We start from the raw sequence: 22,138 nt of genomic DNA on the forward strand, positions 1-22,138 counted from the left end.
TGCATCAGGATGACCTCTTTAATTCTTTGACATTTTACTTCAAATTTGTAACTAGAAACTCACTTTCAATTTTTTTGTTTGGAAAATTTTTCCCACATTTCCACGTGGACGCAGACTTAGGGGCGTTGCTGCCAACGCGCCATACTCACCGAGGTCCACCCCCGAAGTCGCGCCTGCTCTCTGCAGCTTCCTCAGCAAAGAAGAAAATAAAAATAAAAAAAATAAACTCCATGGAGCTCCGGTTCCTGATCTCATTTCCAGTCGTCACCGCAGGTCCTCTACCCCATCCTACGCCGCAGCATCAATGGCGGCTTCGGCCTCCTCTCCGGCCACCACCAACATCATGCTCGCCATTTACGAGAAGAAGACCGTGCCGGTCGATCTCTACCGTCCTCTCCGCCAGTACATCTGCTTCACCTACTCCGAGCCCTCAAAGACGACCTCCAATTGGTCAAGCAAATGGGATCTGATCTCGAGCGCCCCGCCGATTCTCCTGCCGCCCGCCGCGACCTCCTTCAGAACTACTACAAAGCCCTCTGCGTCATGGAGACTCGCTTCCCGATCTCCCCTGACAAGGACCACATCAACGCCATTACTTTCCAGTGGCACGACGCCTTCAAGCAGAAGCAGAAGGCGTCGCAGCAGAACATCCACTTGGAGAAGGCCGCCGTGCTGTTCAATCTTGCGGCTGTGCACAGCCAGATTGCGCTCACGTATGATCGGTTCTCCATCGAAGGCCGGCGACAGGCGTCCCACGCCTTTATTGCCGCTGCGGGGGCTTTTGCGTTCTTGAGGGATAATGCCGCCATGAAGGCGTCGATCGGAATCTCGACGACGATGGACTTGTCGGTGGAGTGCGCGGGGATGTTGGAGAGGCTTATGCTTGCGCAGGCGCAGGAGTGTGTGTTTGAGAATACGATTGCTAAGGGGAGCACGCCTGGTGTTTGCGCTAAGATATCCAAGCAGGTTAGTGTTTATCGTTGTTGCCCTTTTTTTTTTTTAAATTGCTGATAAATTTCTAGTTATGCGCTGAGATTTCTCCAACGATTTAGGTCTAGGCTTTGCAAGTTGTAAATTTTATTGAATTGCTAAAAACGCGTCATGACTTTTATGCTAACAATTGTTTAAACAGTGTAAATTTAGCTTAGCTGAGCTGAGCTAAATTGATTAAAGTTTGTTTATAGTAGAGCTCCCAATTATATATTTTGAACTGTTTCTGTTCGCTCACATCAAATATGCTTGGTTTTATTGATCCTTATTCCTAAGTTATCAATTTCGTGTTGAATTCTGACAGATATTTAGTGGGTAGGGTAATCATGCCGTAGGTATCTTGAAAATGACTTTCTTGTTTGTGTTTGCCTTCTTTGGTAATCCAAATTTGTTCCAAAATGCTTTGGATGTTGCAGGTTGGGCTCTACTATGAAGAAGCTTTTGCAGCGCTTGTTGTTGCACCTCTCAACCAGCATTTTGATAAAACTTGGATGTCTCGTGTGCAATTGAAGGCAGCCTTGTTTCATGCAGAAGCTTGCTACAGATATAGTTTAGAACTTCATGAGAAAGAAGATATTGCGGAGGAAATAGCTAGGTTGAAGAGTGGAATTAGTGCTTTATCTGAAGTGAAAAAAGCTTCAAAGGGCGCTGCAGCACAGATTCTAGATGCAATTAATAAGTTGGAGGCAAATCTAAATCGTAACCTGGAGAGGGCTGTAAAAGAGAATGATAGAGTTTATCTCATGAGGGTTCCTTCCCCAAATTCTTTGCCGCCTCTTCCAGCAATTTCCTTGGTGAAATCGATGCCAATGAATGAAGTCTTGGATGCAAGCAAGGAGAAGATGTTTTCGACTCTTGTTCCTGACAGCAGTGCGAAAGCTCTTTCTTGGTACACTGAAATGGTTGATGACATCATCAGAACACAAGCTGAGAAACTGCAAGAAGGGAGTGAGCTAGCCCGAGTAAGGCTCAAGGAAATGGACCTTCCTGATTCTATTCTTGCTTTGGAAGGGAATTTTACTCTTCCCGCAGATCTTAAAGAAGACGTGGAGGCAGTTCAGATCAGTGGGGGACCAGCTGGTTTGGAAGCTGAGTTACAGCAACTTCGGGACCTAAGGAGGGTGAACCAGGAATTGCTTGTTCAGACAGAGGAACTCTTGCAGAAAGAATCCAGGGAAGATGCTCAGTTCAGGAGTCAGTTTGGAACACGGTGGACGAGGCCCCAGTCCAGTACTCTGACAAAGAACTTGCAGGATAGGTTGAATAGATTTGCAGCAAACTTGAAGCAAGCTGCAGAGAGTGATGCACGAATTGAGCGATCAGTTAGAGATCATTCAGCCCTTATGTCAATTCTTGATCGTCGTCCAGTATGTTCTAATTTTTTGCTTGTCTCCTGTCTGTTTTGATGTTTTAGAAGTTCGTGGTGCAAGGTCCCTAGAGCCACAGTCATGTTGTGTCATGTAGGAATAGTATGCATGTGTCATGTGAACTTGTAAATTTAACCTGCATGTATCAATGCCGGTTATCTGTGTGCAAGTGATTATTTTTATGTGATCTGTGAAGACAACCCTAAGAATGTATATGGCATGTGTAGCCGGTGGACTTTCAAAATAACTTTGTCAATTATTTCTTTATTTTTCTGTTTCAATGGAGCTTCTGTACTCTGGAACTCCCTTGCCAATCCTCTCAGGGATGTTTGTTTTATAAATCATTTTCTATAATAAATGTTTACCTATTGACATGCCGATGGATTTGGTTGGTTTATTTTATTTTCCTCCATGAATCTAAGTGAATTTTTCTTGTATCAGATAGAGTCTGCTCTTCCAACTCTGGCAAGGCATATAATGTCCTTGGATGCCAATGAAGATGCTATAGTGGGAGCCCTCAAGCAGCTTGGTAATTTCTTATCCTAGGACACTACTTTTTTACCTGTCCAAGCTGTTTACTTCTTAGTTATTTACGCTTGTTTGCATCTTTTTTTTGGGGTATTGAAATTGTGTGGCCTCTTCTCAATTTCAACATTCGAAAGTAATAAATTATTATTTTGGTTAGTTTTACTATTCTGCCGGTTATTTTCTTATTTTTTAAAATAAAAAAATAGTTGGAGGAGCATTGGCAGAGAAGGGACACATGTGATGCCTGTGCCTAACTTGTTACTTAGTAAATAGTCTACTACTTTTACTCTCAACATTTTTCTGTTTTTAAAACCAAGGATTTAAAACCTGGACAAGACCGTCCGATTCAACCTGGTTTGACTGGAGCTGGATACGCAGCCACCGGTCACCATTCGAAACCCAGACTTGTGCTAGATGAGTATTAACTCGGTTGACCTGGTCAGCACCAGTGTGAACCAGCCTGGACTGGAGGCACTTGCACCTCCCTCCCATGATCTGCCTGATCACCTCCACCAAAATTAAATACATATAAATAGAATGGCGGCAGGTGGGGCAAAAACCTGGGACACTGCCCCTTCCCACTAGACACAGGGTCACATGCCAACAACCATCACCTTTGACCAAATATCATTGCTGTCAATAGTTACATAAGAATTACGTATAAAGTATAACCAACCAGTAATGCACATGGATTAAGTATGCTTTTACCTATTTTTTAATTTAATAATAAATAATTAAATCATACTCTGCCTTCTAATATTTGTGTTACCTAATAATATAAAGATAGTAAATTTCAAGAATATTTTAGAAAAATAAAAAATAATAAATTTTATCTATTTTTTTAATAATTGTTTTCTTGTAATTAACTAATCCACTGGTTCGATCGGTTGGACCAACCCAGTGCCCTTACCGGGTCAATCACTGGTCTAGTTTTTTAAACTATGTTTTGAAACATTCTTTTCTCTAACAAAATATTATCTGTGAAATAGGAAAAACAGGTTAACTCATAGAAGAAAGAATTTTATACATCCTAATCATATTTAACTTCAAATTGTTGTATATTCAAATGCATAATCAAAACAACCACCAAGGGTGTGTGTGTGTGTTCTTTTTTTTTTTTTTAAATTATTATTTATTGCTTTACAATGGATACAAACTACAGAGATCGGGAATACCTGAAAGTAGCTGGTAACTATTTTTGTGCAGCTTCATGAACTCATTTTGCCCTTTTGGCTTCCTTCTTGACCTTGCAATTTGTCCAGGGGGTATGCGTTAGGTCCCTTATTGTTGATTAATAAGCAGGTAAGTGGGCTTTGAATGGAAAAAGAGTTCACAGGAAAAAGGATGATACAAGCCTTCTGGTCATTGAGGTTAATTGTATGAGACAATGAACCACAGCTAGACCTCCTTAGTGTCTGCAAGACAAGAATTGCATGGTTTTGGGCACCGAAAAAAATCACCCAACAGGTGTTGGGACTAAACAAACAAATTCCTGAAACCTGTGAGAAACAAATAGAGAAAGAATAACGCCAAAGAAAAATTCAATCACACGCACAAGACAATATTTACGTGGTTCGGCAATTTTGCCTACGTCCACGAAGTTGCAGGGATTTCAATATTATCAGAAAGAAAGCACAGAGAGTGCGGCGATACAATTCTCTCGCTCTCGCTCTCTCGCGGATACAGCCACACACACGGCCCTAATCACCCGAAAGCATCCCTTTTATATGTTGCGCCTAGGGTTCCGTTCCGAATGGGCTCCAAAAAAAATTTTCCCCTATTTCCCTTCTAGATGACCAGGACCTGTCAACCTTCCAAGAGTACTGCCATCCACCCTTAGGTGAATCCAGCTGCTGCTATTTTGTCCTCAGACACTGGTAATGAAATTCCTGTCAATAGAATCCAACTTAGTTTCCTGCAGACATCTCACGTCTCCTTTCCAGTCTTTCAAAGAACATTTCACAACAGACCTTTTGGCTTTATCATCAAGGGCCCTGAGATTCCAGTTAATGGGTTTTTTTCCAACAAATGTACCCTGCTGCAGCCAGCCCCTTCAGGATCTGGAAAACTCCCATTTCTATCATAGTTAATAGAAAACTCCCGTCATGCCAAACCCCTACTCTTTTCTTTCTTTCTTTGCTTTTTTTTTTTCCTGCTATAAACATTCGTCCTAAGGTTTTTGTCTGCTTTCCTCTCTTTCTTCTCAGTATCCTCAAATAAGCTCATAGCTTTGTCCTCAAAACCATCAAAAGAGACTCTAAGTCTCCAATGGCCTTTTCACCATATTAACCTTCCGGAGAACCCATTAGACATATGGTCCATAAACGCATCAATCTCACTGTTTGTGCTTCTGAAATCCTCAAAATTTGGTGGTTCTGAGTCTTTTGAGTTTAAGTCCAAGAGTGTTCTTCATTCACTGGGATCAAGGCTAGGTTTGGATTGATTTGCTGCAAGTTGGGGGATGTGAAGCAGTTCTGAACCTCCTGACTGTGGGCTGGAGTCCTTGGAGTTGGAGAGGCATCTGAGTTGGTCCCTTCCTTCTCAGAATGTGTTGCTATTTATGAGTTACGGAGGAGTGTTAGGGGAAGAGATTCCAAACTCCTTTGGAGGATCAGTGAGTAGGATGGGCCCTGGGTTAAGAGTGGGGATAGTAGGGAATTCTGGGCCTTTGTTCTTGAAGAAAAAGGCAGAAGGCCTAGGTTTTGGGCTGGAAGGGGGAGGTGAAGCTATTGAGCATGTAGAGTTTCTCACCAGAGCCTTTAAAACAACTGAATACATTGAGTTGTATTGAGTGGAAAGGGAGTCCTTCTAGTTGGAGAGGCATCTGAGTTGGTCCCTTCCTTCTCAGAATGTGTTGCTATTTATGAGTTACGGAGGAGTGTTAGGGGAAGAGATTCCAAACTCCTTTGGAGGATCAGTGAGTAGGATGGGCCCTGGGTTAAGAGTGGGGATAGTAGGGAATTCTGGGCCTTTGTTCTTGAAGAAAAAAGCAGAAGGCCTAGGTTTTGGGCTGGAAGGGGGAGGTGAAGCTATTGAGCATGTAGAGTTTCTCACCAGAGCCTTTAAAACAACTGAATACATTGAGTTGTATTGAGTGGAAAGGGAATGGGTGGGATTTATTGAGTAGAAAGGGAGATTTATTGAGTGGAAGATTTCCCTAGTCAATTGAAATGTTAGATGCCAATTTATAACAAAGTCCATATGGGTCTTGGCAAGTCGGTGTCTAAAAACATGGCTCTTCTAGCTAATTGGCTATGGAGTTTCCCTCTAGAAGAATCGCCCCTTTGGCATAGAATAATAAGAAGTAAGATTGGGTTGGATGAGGTCAGGTGGGATATCAATGCTAGTTTAAGATGCTCTTTGGGGAGTCCATGGAGATCCATTTCTCAGATTTATCTTTCTTTCATCCCTCACACTAAACTTGAGGTGGGAAGGGGTTCTCATAGTCGTTTTTGGAAAGACCCTTGGCTGGGAAATGCACCATTTTCTACTTCTTTCCCTCGTCTATTCATTTTAGTTCTTACCAAAATAAAGCCATTTTTTTTTCTTTGTTGGCGAATTGAGTTGTCCTTTGGTGTCTTGGAATCTTCATTTAAGGAGACCTCTAAATGATAGGGAGACGGTGGAATTGTCATCTTTGTTGTCTTTATTGAGTGGGAGTAATCTGTCTTTGGGGAGGGACGTTTGTTCTTGGTCTTTGGACTAGTCAGGTGTGTTTTCTTGCAAATCTTTTTTTTTTTTTTGAATTTTTTATTTGTTCCAACTCTTCTTTCTTGCTTTACTCCTCTACTTGGAAGGCTAAGGTTCCCCCTAAAATAAAGACTTTTTCTTGGTTGATTGTGCTTAATTAGATAAATACCAATAACTTGTTGCAAATTAGGAGATCTATGAAGTCTGTCTCGCCCGATGTATGTGTACTTTGTTACAAGAACTTTGAGACAGCTTCTCAACTTCTTTTGCAATGTGAATTTGCTTAGAGTATTTGGAATATGCTTTTTGGCGTTTTGTGAGAAAGCTGGGTTTGTCCTTCCTTGGTGGAAGACCTTTTAGAAATATCCTTCTCAGGTTTTGGTAGAAGAAAGGACAAGACAACTTTTTGGAAGTGTAGCTTATTCTCAGTACCATGGGGTGTATGGATGGAATGTAATACCTGGATATTTTCTGGGGAAAAAATTAAATTAGATGTTGGTTTGGGAAAAATAAAATATTTGGCCTCTTTGTGGTGTGTTAGGCATGGATTTTTTTAAAGAGGCAAACTTTCAGGAGCTGCAAGGAGATTGGAGGAACATGTGACTGGATGATTTTTTTCTTGGGCATTTTTTATGTTTTTGTTTAGTCTTGGAGAGTCTCAGTTTGTCTTGGGAGATTTCTCGTTCTCCCTCTTGTAAATTCTCTTTTATTAATGATATCTTCTTTTGTTATGAAAAAAAAAAAAAAACGATAATAATCTATACACGCGCTTACACACTCATATTGACACTTATTATATTATTACTGTGCAATTTTGTTAATGTGATATAAACACCTATTATCTAATAAACGAATTGTAAAATTGGTACAGGTATTATTGATATTTAATAATATAAAAATTACAAAATAAAATAACTGGTTAAGATTTAAAATATACTTATGCACAAATTAATAAGTAGACAGTGAAGTTATAATCAATATGAGCTGAATGTTAAATGAATAAAAACAGTTTCATTTTTACTTGTATTATGAAGTACTTTGATAGTTTTATTAGAGAGTGTGGTTTGAGGTATTTTCCTATGGATAATGCTTTATTCTCTTGGTGAAGGGGGAGGGGGGGAGCGGTTGCGAATAGGTTTGGTAGTTACTTGTTTTGTAGTTAGTGGGAAGATAAATTCCCAATCCTTATATAGTTTCTTTGCCTAGGCTGATGTCTGATCATTTTCCTATGTTGTTAGAGTCCAATAAGTTTAAGTGAGGCCCTATTCCATTTCAGTTTGAAACTACGTGGCTTGATCATTAGCCTTCCAGTCAGGTCATGTGGCAGGAACAAGTTATTTGGTGTTTTGGGTGAAAGTTGGGTTTGTCCTGTATTGGTGAGGAATTTGTAGGTTTCAGGAGGAGGAAGGATAGGGGCTGCATTATGGACAAGTGGTAATTGGTATCTTTGCAGTATTGTGGGGGTTATGGCTGGAGTGTAAGGCATGTGTCTTTTTCGGGAAGAAGCTTGCTTGGCTTCTGGTTTGGAAAAGATTCACTATATGGCCTCTTTTTGATTTGTTAGTTTTGGGTTTTTAGGGGAATAAGCTTTCCAGATATTCAGCGAGATTGGAGGAATCTGTTGGCTTAATTTTTCCTTTTCTTTGTTGTTTTTTAGTTTTTTTCTTCTGGTTTGTTCCAGATTTTTATGGGGAGATGTCTTATTCTCCTCCTTGTAAATTCTTCACCTGTTTATGAAATTTCTTCTTTTGATATTAAAAAGAAAAAAATCATTACCATTCTTATTCTTTGGTTAGGAATTCTTGGAGTGAGGGTTATGAGAGTGGTTGGACAGTGTTTAGGTTTTATGAAAATGCTCAAGTGTCTTAAAGTGGGGTTGAAGAAAATGGAATACTAAAGTTCTCGGGGACATTGGTGCTCAGAAGTCTCACATTCTAAGCAAATTTGTTGGATAGGAAAGAGGAAGAAGAACACTTTTTTGGAGTGTGAGGAGAAGACGGTGCCGTTGAAAAATGAGTTAGAGAAGGTTGACCTTTAGGGAAGCGAGGATTTGGAGGGAGAAGACAAAGTTTTAATGGGTGAGGAAAGGTGATTGCAATTCTAAATTTTTCCATAAGTTGGCTAATAGCAAGATTAGATGGAATGTGGTTAGGGAATTGGAATTGGGGGCAGAGGGGAACTGAGGTGGAAGAGGGTGAGATTACTTCTCATTCTTGTCTAATCAATAATGAAATTACAGATTTTTTTTGTGGATGTTTGTAGACCTATGATTGAGGCATCGGGAGTTTGGATTGGGATCCTATTTCTGGTGCAGAAACTTAGTTGGAGGGGCCTTTTGAGGAGAGTGAAGTGAGGGCAAGTATCTGGGATGAAGGAGTAAGGCTTTGGTCCTGATGGCTTTTATATGTCTTGCTTTAAGGATTGCTAGGATTTGATTAGGGAGGCTTTAATGAGGATATTCAACAAGTTCTATTTATGGAATTTTGTCAAAATTATTAACTCCACTTTTATACTTTGGTGCCTAAAAGAGCCCATTTTTAAAATTGTCGATTTTAGGCTTATTTATTTAGTTTCTAGTGTGTATAAGATTATTGCTAAGGTTCTTGCTCACAGGCAGAGTTTTGTGATAAGGGATACTAGGCCTTAGGCTCAAAGTGCTTTTTTAGGCAGATTGTATATGCCATTTTAGTAGCAAATGAGGTAGGGGGAAAGAGAAGGGGTTGTGTTTAAATTGGATTTTTGAAAAATTTTATGATCAAGTAAGCTGCAATTTTTGGATCGTGTTTTTTTATAGGAAGAGATTTGGTATGAGGTGGCAAGCTTGGATGGGGGTTGTTTGTTCAATGGTTATTTTCCAGCAATTATTTATGGGTAACCTAAGTTGTCATTTATGGATGAGGGGAGTTGGACAGGGGGATCCATTATCTACTTTCTTGTTTGCCCTTGTGGTTGATATCTTAAGTAGAATGGTAGAGAGGGTGGAGGGATTGGTGTAGGGAGTAAGGGGGTTGTGGGCTCTCATCTCAGTTTGCACACGACACTATTCTTTCTTAGAAGATCATAGTTTTTTTTTTGAATGTGCGTACTTTTTTTTTGAGAAGGTTTGTGTCATTAAAATAAATTTGGAGAAGAATGGGATTGGACGTAATTGTCGGAGCGATCTTTGAGTTGGTTTCTTTAGCTGAGTGTGGTATTCTAAATTGGCCTTTGACTTATTTAATGGTTCCTTTGGGTGTTACTTGCTAGGTTTGTTGGTTTTTTGGATCCTGCGGTGGAGATGGTGTCTAAGCACATGGATAGGTGGAAGGATGTTTTATTTTCTTTAGGTGGTCACATGAATCACATCACACTCATTTCAGGCTTGCCTTTCTTGTATTACCTTTTATTTATTAACTATTTTTAGAATTTAGGTAGGGTAGCTAGGATTTATAAGATATTTTCTTTGGTTTGGGGTCGGCGAGAGGAAGGATCGTTTGTTAATGATGAGATTCTGTAGGTCTAGGGGGGGGGGGGGTGGGGGTGGTGTTTGGGTCTCGGTAAGTTGGTGTTTGGAAAACACTGTTTTATGGGTAAATGGTTTTGATGGTTTCCTTTAGAGGAAAATTCCCTTTGGCAAAATTATTAAAAATAATTTTCACATGCAGGTAAATGGATGTGATGAATATTTGGGTTTAATATGTTCCTTCGAGGCTCCTTGGGTGTATATTGCAATTCGTTCTTTCTATTCCTTATGCCAAATTCGTTGTGGGTAATGAATCTTGCATTTGTTTTGGGAAGACATATGGTTGGGTGATTCTCCTTATTTCTTATCCTCGTCTCTCCTTGCTGCATAATGGAGTTCTCTTCTTTTCTGATTTCTAATGGGGATAATTTAAATTGGAATTTCCATATTTTGTAGGTCTCTTAATGATAAGTTGGTGAAGGAGCTTTCTGTGTTGTGTTTAGTGGTGGGTAGTTGTCTTTCCAATAGGAAGGATTTTTGCTCGTGGGTTCTATATTCATCAGGGTCTCTCATGAATCCCTTTTATTTATTTATTTATTTATTTATTTTTTTGTTTTTGTTTTGTTTTTGGTTTTGTTTTGGGCATATAATTTGTGAAAACACGCCTTTTCCTCTTCATTGTAGTATTTGGAAGGCCAAAGTCTTCTCTAATATTAAGTCTTTTATTTGATTGGTGGTTTTTAATGGAATTAACACCTGTTGCAGAGTAGTACTAGTAGCCCTCCGAAGGCAGTATCTATGGATGTTTGTACTGTGTGTTTTGACACTTCAGGATCTGCATCCCATCTGTTTGTGCGCTTTTCTTGGGAGAGTTTGGAATAAGTTGTTTGTTTGTTTGTTTGTCATTTTTTTTTATAAAGAAAAACGGGTTTGCCCAAAATTATTGAAGGATTTGTTGGCAATATCTTTTATAAATTTGGAGAAGTGCTGATGCCCTGGCTTTATGGAGGTGTGGATATTTTCTTTTTCTTCTTTTTGTTTTGCAGGATTTTTGATTGGTACAGAATGCTCCTATATTTGTAAGGAAGAGATAACTTGTTCTATGCTCTGGGATGGGATTCATTTTTTGACTTCACGTTGGTTTGTTGTGGCTGGTTGTTGTGAAGGGGTGTGTTTTCCGGATTTACAAAGAGACTGGCTGACCCTGTTATTTTGATTGTAACTTTTCTTCTTTTCGTTAAAGGAGGATTTTTTATGCTCCTTTTGGTACATTCTTTCACCTTTAACGAAGCTGATCAAAGAAATTCTTCTCCTTAAATGGAATATCTTCTTTTTTTTCTATCCAAAAAAAAAATCAGCGAACTGAAAAATCCAAAAATTACAAGGGCTTTATTTATTTATTTTTCAATAAACAAAGATTTCTACTTAGAGAGAGAAGAATGTACATGAGAACATTAGGAAAGGAAAGGAAAGTAAAAAAGAAAAGAAGACAGGGGAACAAGAAATCCTCCCTTTACATCAATAGAAACTAGTTACAAAGAATGCAACCTAAACAGAGAGCCAAACTCAATGTAACAGGGCCAACCAATCCTGCTGCAAGTCTTCCAGAGAAACATGATGGGAAAAACCATTCCATTTTCCGATGTCCACAGCGATGCAAGATATACCACTCAACTCCAAAGAAAATTGTTAGATATAACACACCTTTGAATATTCTAGCATTCCTTTCAACTAAACACACCAAAGTAATAGCCATAACAGTGCAATGCCATAGAGATTTCCTATCCTTTCCTTTGCCAAAACCTCTGAATGTAATGGTATGAAAAGCCTTCGAAGTGTACAGACCCAATTTTCACCAAATATACCAAATAACTTATTCAAAATAGCCAACATGAAAGGGCAACGAAGAAACAGATGTGCACAAGTCTCTTCACTCATAAAAAGGACTCAGGGGACAGGGCCTTATTAGGTCTTCTCTTCTGAAGCAAATTTTTGGTATTAATTCTTTCAAATATTGCAGTCCAAATAAAAAGCTTTTATTTTTGAGGGAGCTCTAGCTTTCCAAATCAAAGTGTACAAAGCAAAAGGATCCTAGTAGAATAACAAGTCAAGTAGGTGAGAAAAGATCTACAAGAGAATTCCCCAGAAGGATCTAAACTCCAAACCCTATTATCACTCCCTAAACGAACAAAAAAAGAATCGAGCAACCCAGTCAAAAGAACCATTTCATTAATCTCTCTCATTTAGATTTCCCCCAAAATGGAAGTTCTAAGAATGCTCATCTTCTTGCAAAAGAAGAAAAGCAGAAATTGGGGTGTCATGAAGATTCGATAAACGAAAAAGACAAAGGAAAGTACTAGCCAAAGGCATCTCCTCTCCCCAATGATTCTCCCAAAAGAAAATACTTTTCCCATTGCTCACTGCATAATAGACTTTAGGAAGGAAATAATCATAAATCTGAGATACAAATTTCCAAGGACTTGAATAAGTTCCCACTTTAGCATCCCGTCCATTTTGTAGCATTCCAAATTTACTGCAAATTACCTTATGCCAAAGAGACTTAAGTTCTAAAGGTAAGTGCCTCCCTTCCTTTTAGCCCTACAAATAGTCTACCAACCTACAAGATCATGTTTACCACAAGAAATCCCTCATTAATTTCTCAAGCCTCCATGCCAATCTCACAGAGATTCTAAAAAGAGAAAGGTAATGCAAAGGGATGGAAGATAGACAAGTGTGATAAGGGTAGTACAAGCACCTAAAGTGAAGAAAGCTCCTTTCCACCTGTCCAGTCTCCTAGCCACTCTCTCAAAAACAGTGTCCTGGGAAGAGTCCGCATTGGGATTACCACCTAGGGGGGACACCTAAATAAGTAGTCGGCCAAGTCAAAACAGCACCAACCAGCTAGGCTAGCAAAAGGATCCACATTAAAACCCAGATCCACCAGACAGCTCTTAGAGAAATTAATTTTCAGCCTGGACACTTTTTCGAACACCTGTAAGATAGTCAACAAATTAGAGAAGCAGCTTATGTTGTCTGATATAATTGTATATTTGTCAAAAATTGGCTGTTCAAACATCACACCTTTAAAACTCTTTCTAAATCAAGAGTTTTATTTAATGAAAGTTTTTGTTTTTTTTTTTTCAAAATTTTGTGATGTACACTCTAAATTTTTGTTAGAATTTTACAAAAATGAGTCTATATTGAGTTTTAGTAGGTGGAGGGTTTTGAATCTCAATTTCAATTTCAAGGAAGTATTGTTCCATAATTTTCAACAAATTTTATTGAGGATTAAAGATTTTGATGGATGTGGGGAAATTTCAAAGGAACTTTTTTCATGAGATGGAAACTGGGTTTTTTTTTTAAAATAATAAATTTGAGGGTAGTGGAAAGTGGAAATTTGTGACAATTTTAAGGAAAGTTAAGACTCTGGTGTGTATATAGTCTCTCATATTCTTTAATTTTGCATTTTGATGTTGGAACTATCGAGTTGTATATATACATGAAGTTTTTCTTTTCTTTTAGTTTTGTGGTTTGTTTTGTTGTTCTCATTTTCCAGTTTGCATATTTTTAGATTTTTTTATTTTTTATTTTTGTTTGCATATTGATGCTAGAATGCTTGAGTTGTGCATAATCCATGTTTATAATTGGGTGATTACCTAGTTTGGTAAAAATGAGAGACTTGTGTAATGACTGACAAAATATTGTTGTTCTGATGAATGCACTTGCATCTCATGGAAGTGTTAAAAGGCACCAGTAATAGGCATCTACAAGTTGAACAAGTGCAATCATGTGCAATAAAATATATTTTGAGCAGCTTTGCTTCATAACCGGCTTGCAAGATATTTGTGTGTGTTGAAAAATGTACTAGTAGCCTAGTAAAACAAAAGTATAAAACACAAATAATATCTAGATTTTTTAGCCCTACAAAGTTGTTTGATGGTTCAGATACAGTAAAAAATGAAAATAAATAAATAAAATAGTTGGGGTGAGCATGTTGACAAATTATAGAAATTGCTGTACAGTTTTTGAGAAAAGTAAATAAGAAAAATTTATTTCAAAGCAGGAAAGTGTAGGAGTTAATACAAGTCATGGTGAATCATGCTTATTTAGTTTAGTCCTGCAGTATTAGCAAGAGCCTGTAAAATTAATCTTTCCATGGTTTCATCTTCATCTATGCAGAGACAATTGGAGGCTCTTGGTGCTCAACGGGCAGGCCTTGAAGATATGCTCAAAGAGATGAAAAGGAAGGTGCACTTAACATATTAATGATGCTCTTTATTGGTTTGTCTACTTGCCTGCAAAAACATTCGTGCATGGTTGTGCAATTTTGCACATCCACAATGTGATTATTCGCACACATGCTTATCTAGCTGAAACATAGAAGTGTTTATCAAGTAGTTATGCATTTTAGGATAAGTTGCCAACAAAATTGATGCATTAGATATTTGATTATTAAAAATAACTTGAACGTCCAACAATGTGAAACATAAAACCAGGATTCCTCTATTAGAGGAGATCATAGTAGTTAAAGGCGTGCCTAGGTGCAAGGCGCACTGAGGCGATGAACTGCTCCTTCCTTATCCTGAAATTTCTGCTCTCCTGCTGCTCAGCCTTCTTCTTCATCTTCTACTTCTGAACTGCTCTTTTTTGCTGCTTTATTTGGAAACTGAGCTGTTTTTTTCCCTGGAAGCATTTCTTTTTCTTGGCATTTCTGCATCCGCTATCTGGAATTTCTGGCATTTCAGTCAGAGCTGCACTGGTGCTGCTTTTGCTGTTTTTTTTTTTTTATTAACTTTTTTATTTTCTGTTGCTTATTTCTGCTTCTATTTTGTGTTACTTATGGCATGAACATTGCATATTATTGAAAATTTGTGTTAATATTCATTTTTGTGTTCTAGTATAAAGTATTTTGATATTTTAAAACTCGAATAATGCGTTTACCATAAAGTATCCATTATATATGGTATTTTACAGACAATTAGCCTTACCTTAGTGAGGCGCATGCCTTCCTCTCATGCCTTTGTGCCCAGGCTCCAGGTCTCCTTTGTGCCTTGCACCTATGGAGGAGATCATGCAGCTTCATAGAATCCTTGGTTTCCTTTCTTATTTTGCATCTTTGAACATTATATGAACAGGTATTATGGTAGTCTGTGGTGATACATATATAATTCCTTTGCAAGATTTGTTTCTATATTCTCTTAGCCTGTGTTTGGGAGCTTGGATTTCATTGCTTAGATTTGGATTTGTGTGGGTTTGGACAAAACATTATGTGAAATTGTATTGAGTTTCTACCAAATCCACACAAACCCAAATCCAAAGCCTATTGGCTACCTTATAGTAACTTACCGTTGTAATTTGAACTGCTTGATGCAGTGAGACGTACATCTCCTTGGTATCTTTTTGGTTTAAAAGTAACTGTGGATGAGGTCACGAGGCTTATTGACTATACACTTTGGATTTATAAACCACATGCCTTTTGGCTAGTGAGAATGATTTACCTGGGTTTTTATATATCGCCTTCTAGCTATGGCTATTGTGATTTCTTAACGTTCTAAATTATGACCAACACAGTAACACCTTTAATAAAACCATTTATGACACAGAAAACATGGCAAGGCAGAGTGCCAATGATCTTCAGATTAACCACCTCTTGGTTTAATATTGTCTCAGTATACCCTTTGCGTTCTTGTTCTTAATCTTATTCTTGTTGCTCCACTTTGTGGAGAAGCAGGGGATTGGATGTGGCTAATGGAGTGTTTTTCAAAGAGGTTCAAGTCAATGCTTTTTTTGGGTTATTTTCACTCATTGGTCTACTGGCTTGTTTTGGTCTGTCTACAAAGCTGTGTAGTCATGCGACCAATAGGGTAATGTGGTGTGGGGTGTGGATGCAAACTTACAGCTAAAATTTTCCACTCTGTGAACAAAGTTGTAGAATTGATTTGAAAATAATTTTTAACTGTGGCATTATGTTTGTGCTTGAAGCACAAATGTTCATGTTGAAACTGTTATTGTGATTTTTTAGATAGGAAAGTCTGGTACAATAAAAATAATCTTAAAATTTTGTACTGCTTATAGAAAAAAGCTATTTTGAATGATTATTGCACAGTTTTCAACGTATAATCATTGTTGAAGAGCTTGACTTGCTAAAAAGGGCACCCTTGGGCCATAGGCTCCCTGCTTTGCGAGAGTAAGGAGAGGGTCATCACAGTATAAGCAGCCTTACCCCTACTTTTATGTAGAGAGGCTGTTTCCTTGGACTCAAACCCTTGACCAACTGGTCACAAAAGAGCTTGACTTGCTAATAGCCCTTAGAAAATATTTTTGCACAATTTCTAAGACATAGTATCATTCTCGAAGAGCCTGATTAGCTAAGAGTTCTTTGGTTATCTTCTTGCCTTGTAAAATGTAGATGCTCACTTGTGAACCACAAAATCACGACTGACACATTATACTGTTGTGGTGTCTCCTATCCAAGGCCAATCTTCATTTCCAAAACCTGTGGATTATAAATAATTTATGCCCACTTTGGAATAATGAATTTAAGTGAATTTTGTAAGGAATAACTTGAAGCATACTACAAAAACTGGATTGCATTAAATATTCATCAAAGACATCTCATTGTAAGCGTTTGGAAGGGTTTCTATGAAGGCACAAGCAGCATGTTAAAAAAACCTGAGTTTTGTGCTTCCTTTTGGATAAGAATAATGTAAAAACAGCTATTCAAAAGGGTACAATAGGGGGAGAACAAGATGGGTTTAAAAATTTTTTGTATTCCCTGTAGTGGGTGTTTTACTTGTCATGTGTTTATCAGTCCACATACTATCAGGCTGAATCTGTGGGGGAGTATTAAAGCTCGATTTTCATTGTTGGCCCAAAATCTAACAGCTTAAGCTTTTAGATAAGGTGGTAATCTAATATGGTATTGGAGCTAGTTATCAGGAGGTCTTGGGTTCTAGTCTTGTTGCTCGAATTTATTTTGTGATGTTTGAAAATTATTATATTCCCTGTAATGGGTGTTATTTCTCATTTGTTTATCTCTTCATGTGCTGTCAGGCTGCACGTGTGGGAGATATTAAAGCTTGATATATATTGTTGGCCCACAACCTAACAGCTTAAGCTTTTAGGTAAAGTGGTAATCTAACACTCTTGAACCTCAATCTTTCTGAACTAATCGAGAGTTGCATCTTAGATCAAAATAACTTCATAAAATTATAACCATCTCTTGGCATGACTTAATGAATTCATTAGTATTAGAATGACCAACATAGCTTACAAATTATATTTGATTTTTTTCAGTTATATTTATAATTTTCTTAACTTCTTTAATTTTAAAAACTAATGTAATTTATTTACAAAACATTATCTAAAAAGTAATATTTCCAAATGGCTAGTTTCAATGCCTAAGGCTTATACCTTGCCTCACAAGCGCCTCCTAAGGGTTAAAATGCCTCACCTTACTTCTTTGCCTTCCTGAACATTGGGTGGAATGACTAAATCGCCCAGTAGAGATGTTTTAGTTATTTGTTTTGAAGGAGAAAAGTTTGTTAAGAAATAGGAAGAGAATATGGATGAGAAGAAGTCCTCCAAAGGAAAAGAAAAAAATTACATAGGCACAGTACTGCAATCTCTCTGCTAGTCATTCAAAGAGATGCTCCTAGAAATACCAAAATCTGAAGCCCAACTTTGTCCTAAAGCAAACAATTTGATTTGACCTGATCACTAAACAGTCCATCACTGATCATTCCTATGCTTCCACAACACTAAATGAACAACAATGAAACACATTGCTACAATAACATCCTTTGCTTCTTATGTTGTCAATACTTCAGTTGTATAGTCTCACACATTTTCCAGACAAACCCGAATGTTAGTGATGTCTAAAGAAAAATTAAACAGAAACTCCAAAGCTGTCTGGCTATTTGTCAATGAAGAGAGAGGTGATCACATATCTTGTTAAAAGCTTTACACATCAAACAGATACCTAGCCAAGGGCCCTGTTAGGAATTCTCACTTGCAATGAATCACACAAATTTATATTTCTAAAAGTGCATATCAAATTTCAGAGTAAAATTAGGATTTATATGAATCCAAAAGCTACTGTCACCCATACTTGTGTGTGCAAATTGAGTAAAGCAGGTGAGACTAGACCTATTGGAGAGTTTTCTTATGAATGTGTATATATTCCACTAAGTCAACAAATTGAATGGTTGAAGATGAAATTTACTTGCCTGAATTCATCAGGTATTTGGTGTCAAGCTGTCTGTTATTTAGGCAGTTGGAGGGCCACAAAGCATTTTCAATCTTTATAAATTGAAAAATGTTTTCTTGGGGGGGGGGGGGTGGGTTGGGGCTTTATTATTTTCGCTTTTTTTTTTTGTTTTGTTTTGTTTGTTCTTTTGTTTTTTTTTGTTTTTTTTTTCCTGTTTTTTCCCCCTGCTATGAGGATCTTTTGTCCTCTGCTTGATTGTAATTCTCTCTCTTCTATATCTTAATATATTTCTTTTGCTATTAAAAAAATGTAGTTTTGGGGGGGGGGGGGGGGCATAGTATATTAGTTAGCCTATGGTTGAAATAATTTTAAGTATTTTCATGTGTTAGTGCGTAGAAAATTTTCATTGACATTTATTTTGTTGAAATTGTAAGTCGACTAGTACGGGTCATTTTGGTATTTAAAATTTATAACTGGAAGTATTCCCTACTAGATTGTTTTGCATGAGATCCTCTGCTGTATTGGGATATCGATTTGTCTATTTATTGCTCAACATGTCTTTCTTGTGAGTGATTTCACTACCACTTGAGTGCGGAGCAGGGGCATTTTTTGTTTATCAACCTTGTTTTTTAGGAAATATCAATGGTTATTTAGTCTTTTAGCATTATTATTATGTGTTAGAGTTTTGCTAGTAATAAGTGTGAGTTAGTAAGGATATTATGGTCATTACAATTGTACTTACATTATAAATAGAGGGAGAGACCTATCATTGAGTTTAGGTCCCATTTTACCCAATTACTCAACATGGTAACAGAGCGTGATCCAAACTAGACCCTACTCTCCTCAGCCTTCGCCAGAAAACACCGTTCCTGTGGCTGTCCTTCCTAGATTCACCTCGATCCCATATTATTTTACAAAACCAACCATACACCCATAAACAAACCCCTTGACAACTCACCCCACAAAACCCCATCACTGAAGGGCCTCCCATGCGCCCCCATTCACCAGCCAAATGCCGATAGAGCCAACCCCACACGTCGGCGCATGAGTGAATTTCTTGCCACCTCTTTTCTTTTTTCTTTTTTTTTTTCCTCTGCCATGCTTTGATCCCTTCTCTAGACTACGTTGTCAAGCTGTTAGGTGAGTTTTTTGCTTAAAAATTCAACCTTTTCTAACTATGTACACTCGACATTCCATTAATGTCATGGTTTTAAATCGCGGTCGTGGGTGTTGCAGGATGTGGGAGACACGAGTGTTACGTAACGGGAAGTGGGCGTAACAATCGTGAATTTTTTTCACGCATGCACAACCATTCCAAAATTGAAAAATAAGCATGAAATCCAATAACACTAAAAATGTGTCAATACTCAATATACAAATACATGAATTTGAAAAATGATTGGTATCAATAGTTGAATACATGAATACATTATTACAAATTTATAACATAGCACATCTCGCCACCAAAAAGAATGATGTGGAGGGTCTTCATAATCTACATCTCTATCTTGAGATTGGGATTGGGAATTATCTCCCCACCCTTGTGGAAATACATAGTTGAATATACCCTTGTTTATGTTATTTCGTTGTTGCTCCTGAAAATCTACTGGTAGTGAAAATCCAACTAATAGAGGAGATGCATAATCTCTTCCTTGATCATATCTTGAATAATATCCATAAGTTGGGACTGGGGCTGGCTCTGGGTAGTGTGTAGAAGAAGACTCACCAGATCCCGTCCCACTTGGATAATGATGAGATGCATAATATGGATCTTAGTGTTGAGGTGGTGGATATGGTGGTTGAGATCCATATGATTATGATGAGGAATCATCTAAACCAAAGTCGTGAAAACTATGAACCACGCTATATGAATCTTTAGCAGAATCATGATCTCGGTGTCAGTGACTTCTTCTAGTTTGTGCACCATGACTCCCACTAGGGCCACCACTAGAAGCACTTTTCATCCTGGGTTGTGTAGATTTGTACTCTGGAGGAATACCCAAGTCATAATTTTCGTGTATATCACGTAGTCCATAACGACTAGGAGGATATGCATCCCCTACAAATGATGTCCCTGTGTTATACCCATAATCATATTCTACACTGCTACTACCACCACCGCCATCACTCTCATGACCATTACCACCATCATCATCACTTGGTGGGCTCAAGCCAAAGATTGTCATTACTTTGTGTATGTTCAGGGCTTGAACTTGGATCATACACGTTTATTGGTGGTTGATCACCTCCTTCTGCAGTACCACCAACTTCATCATCTAACCAATTTGAGTTGTCCTGACCATCGAGTAATGGCACCTCTCTCTCCTCTAACCATGGACTAAAAGGATCATCTTCTTCGAAAATATAGTCCAAATTGATAGGGTTGAAACAATCTTCTATTTCCTATTGGCTTCTTCTCATTGTATGTCTTAACTTTAACCTCATGTTGTAATGCACGAAAACAAGTTTTTGTAGTCTCATGTACTTTAGTCTAATTATTGTTTTCGTATGGATGAGGCTAAAGGTGCTCCAATTACACTCATAGTTCGAAATTGATGTGATCTGGCCAAGAACTCTGATTGCTATTCTTTGGAGCTCAGGAGCACACATGCCATAATGAATCCACCATTCGACTACATGAATAATTAAAGAGAGTTTTATGTCAGTATAGCATATTTTTCAAAAGTAAAATTTAAAATAAAAATGACAAAATAGATCCATTCATCCTTTATTTAACTATATTTACCAGGATTTATTTGTTTCACTGCCAATGTCTCCTGCCTATGCCGCGATATACCAACAACTAAAAAATGATGATTGTGAAGTATAATTAATTAATTTGGTATATTAATATATATTCTAGAAAGTATTGCATAGCTTTAAAATAAACGAACCGCACTCCTTCGTATATTATATGTCAAGAGTCCATTGATGAGAAAGGAAAGCTCAAACCCAATTCCTACAGTGATGAATATAAGTGCAATTGAAAATCTTGGGGAGTTATCCATTTGGGTATTGATAAGACCATTCACTATTTCTTGAGGCTCGATCTCTTCCTCGGATGAACCATATAGCCAAGAGAAAGCATGAACTAGAATAGAAGAGCTTGCCCCACCCATGAGTCAATATTTCATAGTAGCATCATTAGACTGTACATCTTTCTTGGTATAGCCAGATAATAGGTAGGAGCATAAATTGAAACATTCTGGAGCTACAAAGATAGTTATTAAATTGTTAGCATTGCATAAAAGCATTCCTCCTAGAGTAGCTGTTAATAACAGCGTGTCTACCGATTTCACCATAGTGGCTTTCTCGAAATCATATAGAATCTTTACGGATTACAATTTTAGTACAACATTCAAGACCTTTTTGTAAAGTAAATATTTGTTTTGTATATATATACATATTTATTTAATATTATATTATTAAATATAAAAAAACCAAGATACTTTGTGATGTCTTACACTTTTATTAAAGTGATTTCTTACACTTTTATAAAACTGATCATGGATTGATTTTAATTTTTTATTAGATTAGGATTTTTACTGTATAGATAATTTTTGTTAGAATTTAGTAAACTAAAAGTTAAAAAACAAATTTCAAACGTCATCAATTATTTTCAACAACCATTAATTTTGAATAAAGATTTTATAGTGGCTCTTTTGTTCTGTCTAGATAGATATTGAAAATGTATATTATTATTGTGATAAAATATATATTATTATTGATTTTGGGAATGCCTAGTCCCAAAGTCACTGAATGGGTAAGTCACGAATCCCTAAAACAGACTATGTAATGTACTTTATCTGCTGGGTTATGGGCGGGCATTTTACTAGAGGTTTCTATTGTATCAATCTACCTTTGTGTGATTCCTGTTGAAATATATACTCGAGGGGTGGGTGTAGGGCGGAT

At 37.6% G+C, this 22,138-nt stretch overlaps 1 pseudogene; it reads left to right on the forward strand.

Annotated features, from left to right (window-relative positions):
* Nucleotides 1-211: 211 nt before the first annotated feature.
* LOC131163111 (vacuolar-sorting protein BRO1-like) overlaps nt 212-22,138 on the forward strand; it is a 55,882-nt pseudogene continuing 33,955 nt past the window's right edge.

The sequence above is a fragment of the Malania oleifera genome, chromosome 8 (genome assembly GCF_029873635.1).
Source record: "Malania oleifera isolate guangnan ecotype guangnan chromosome 8, ASM2987363v1, whole genome shotgun sequence".
In the NCBI taxonomy this organism is placed as follows: Eukaryota; Viridiplantae; Streptophyta; class Magnoliopsida; order Santalales; family Ximeniaceae; genus Malania; species Malania oleifera.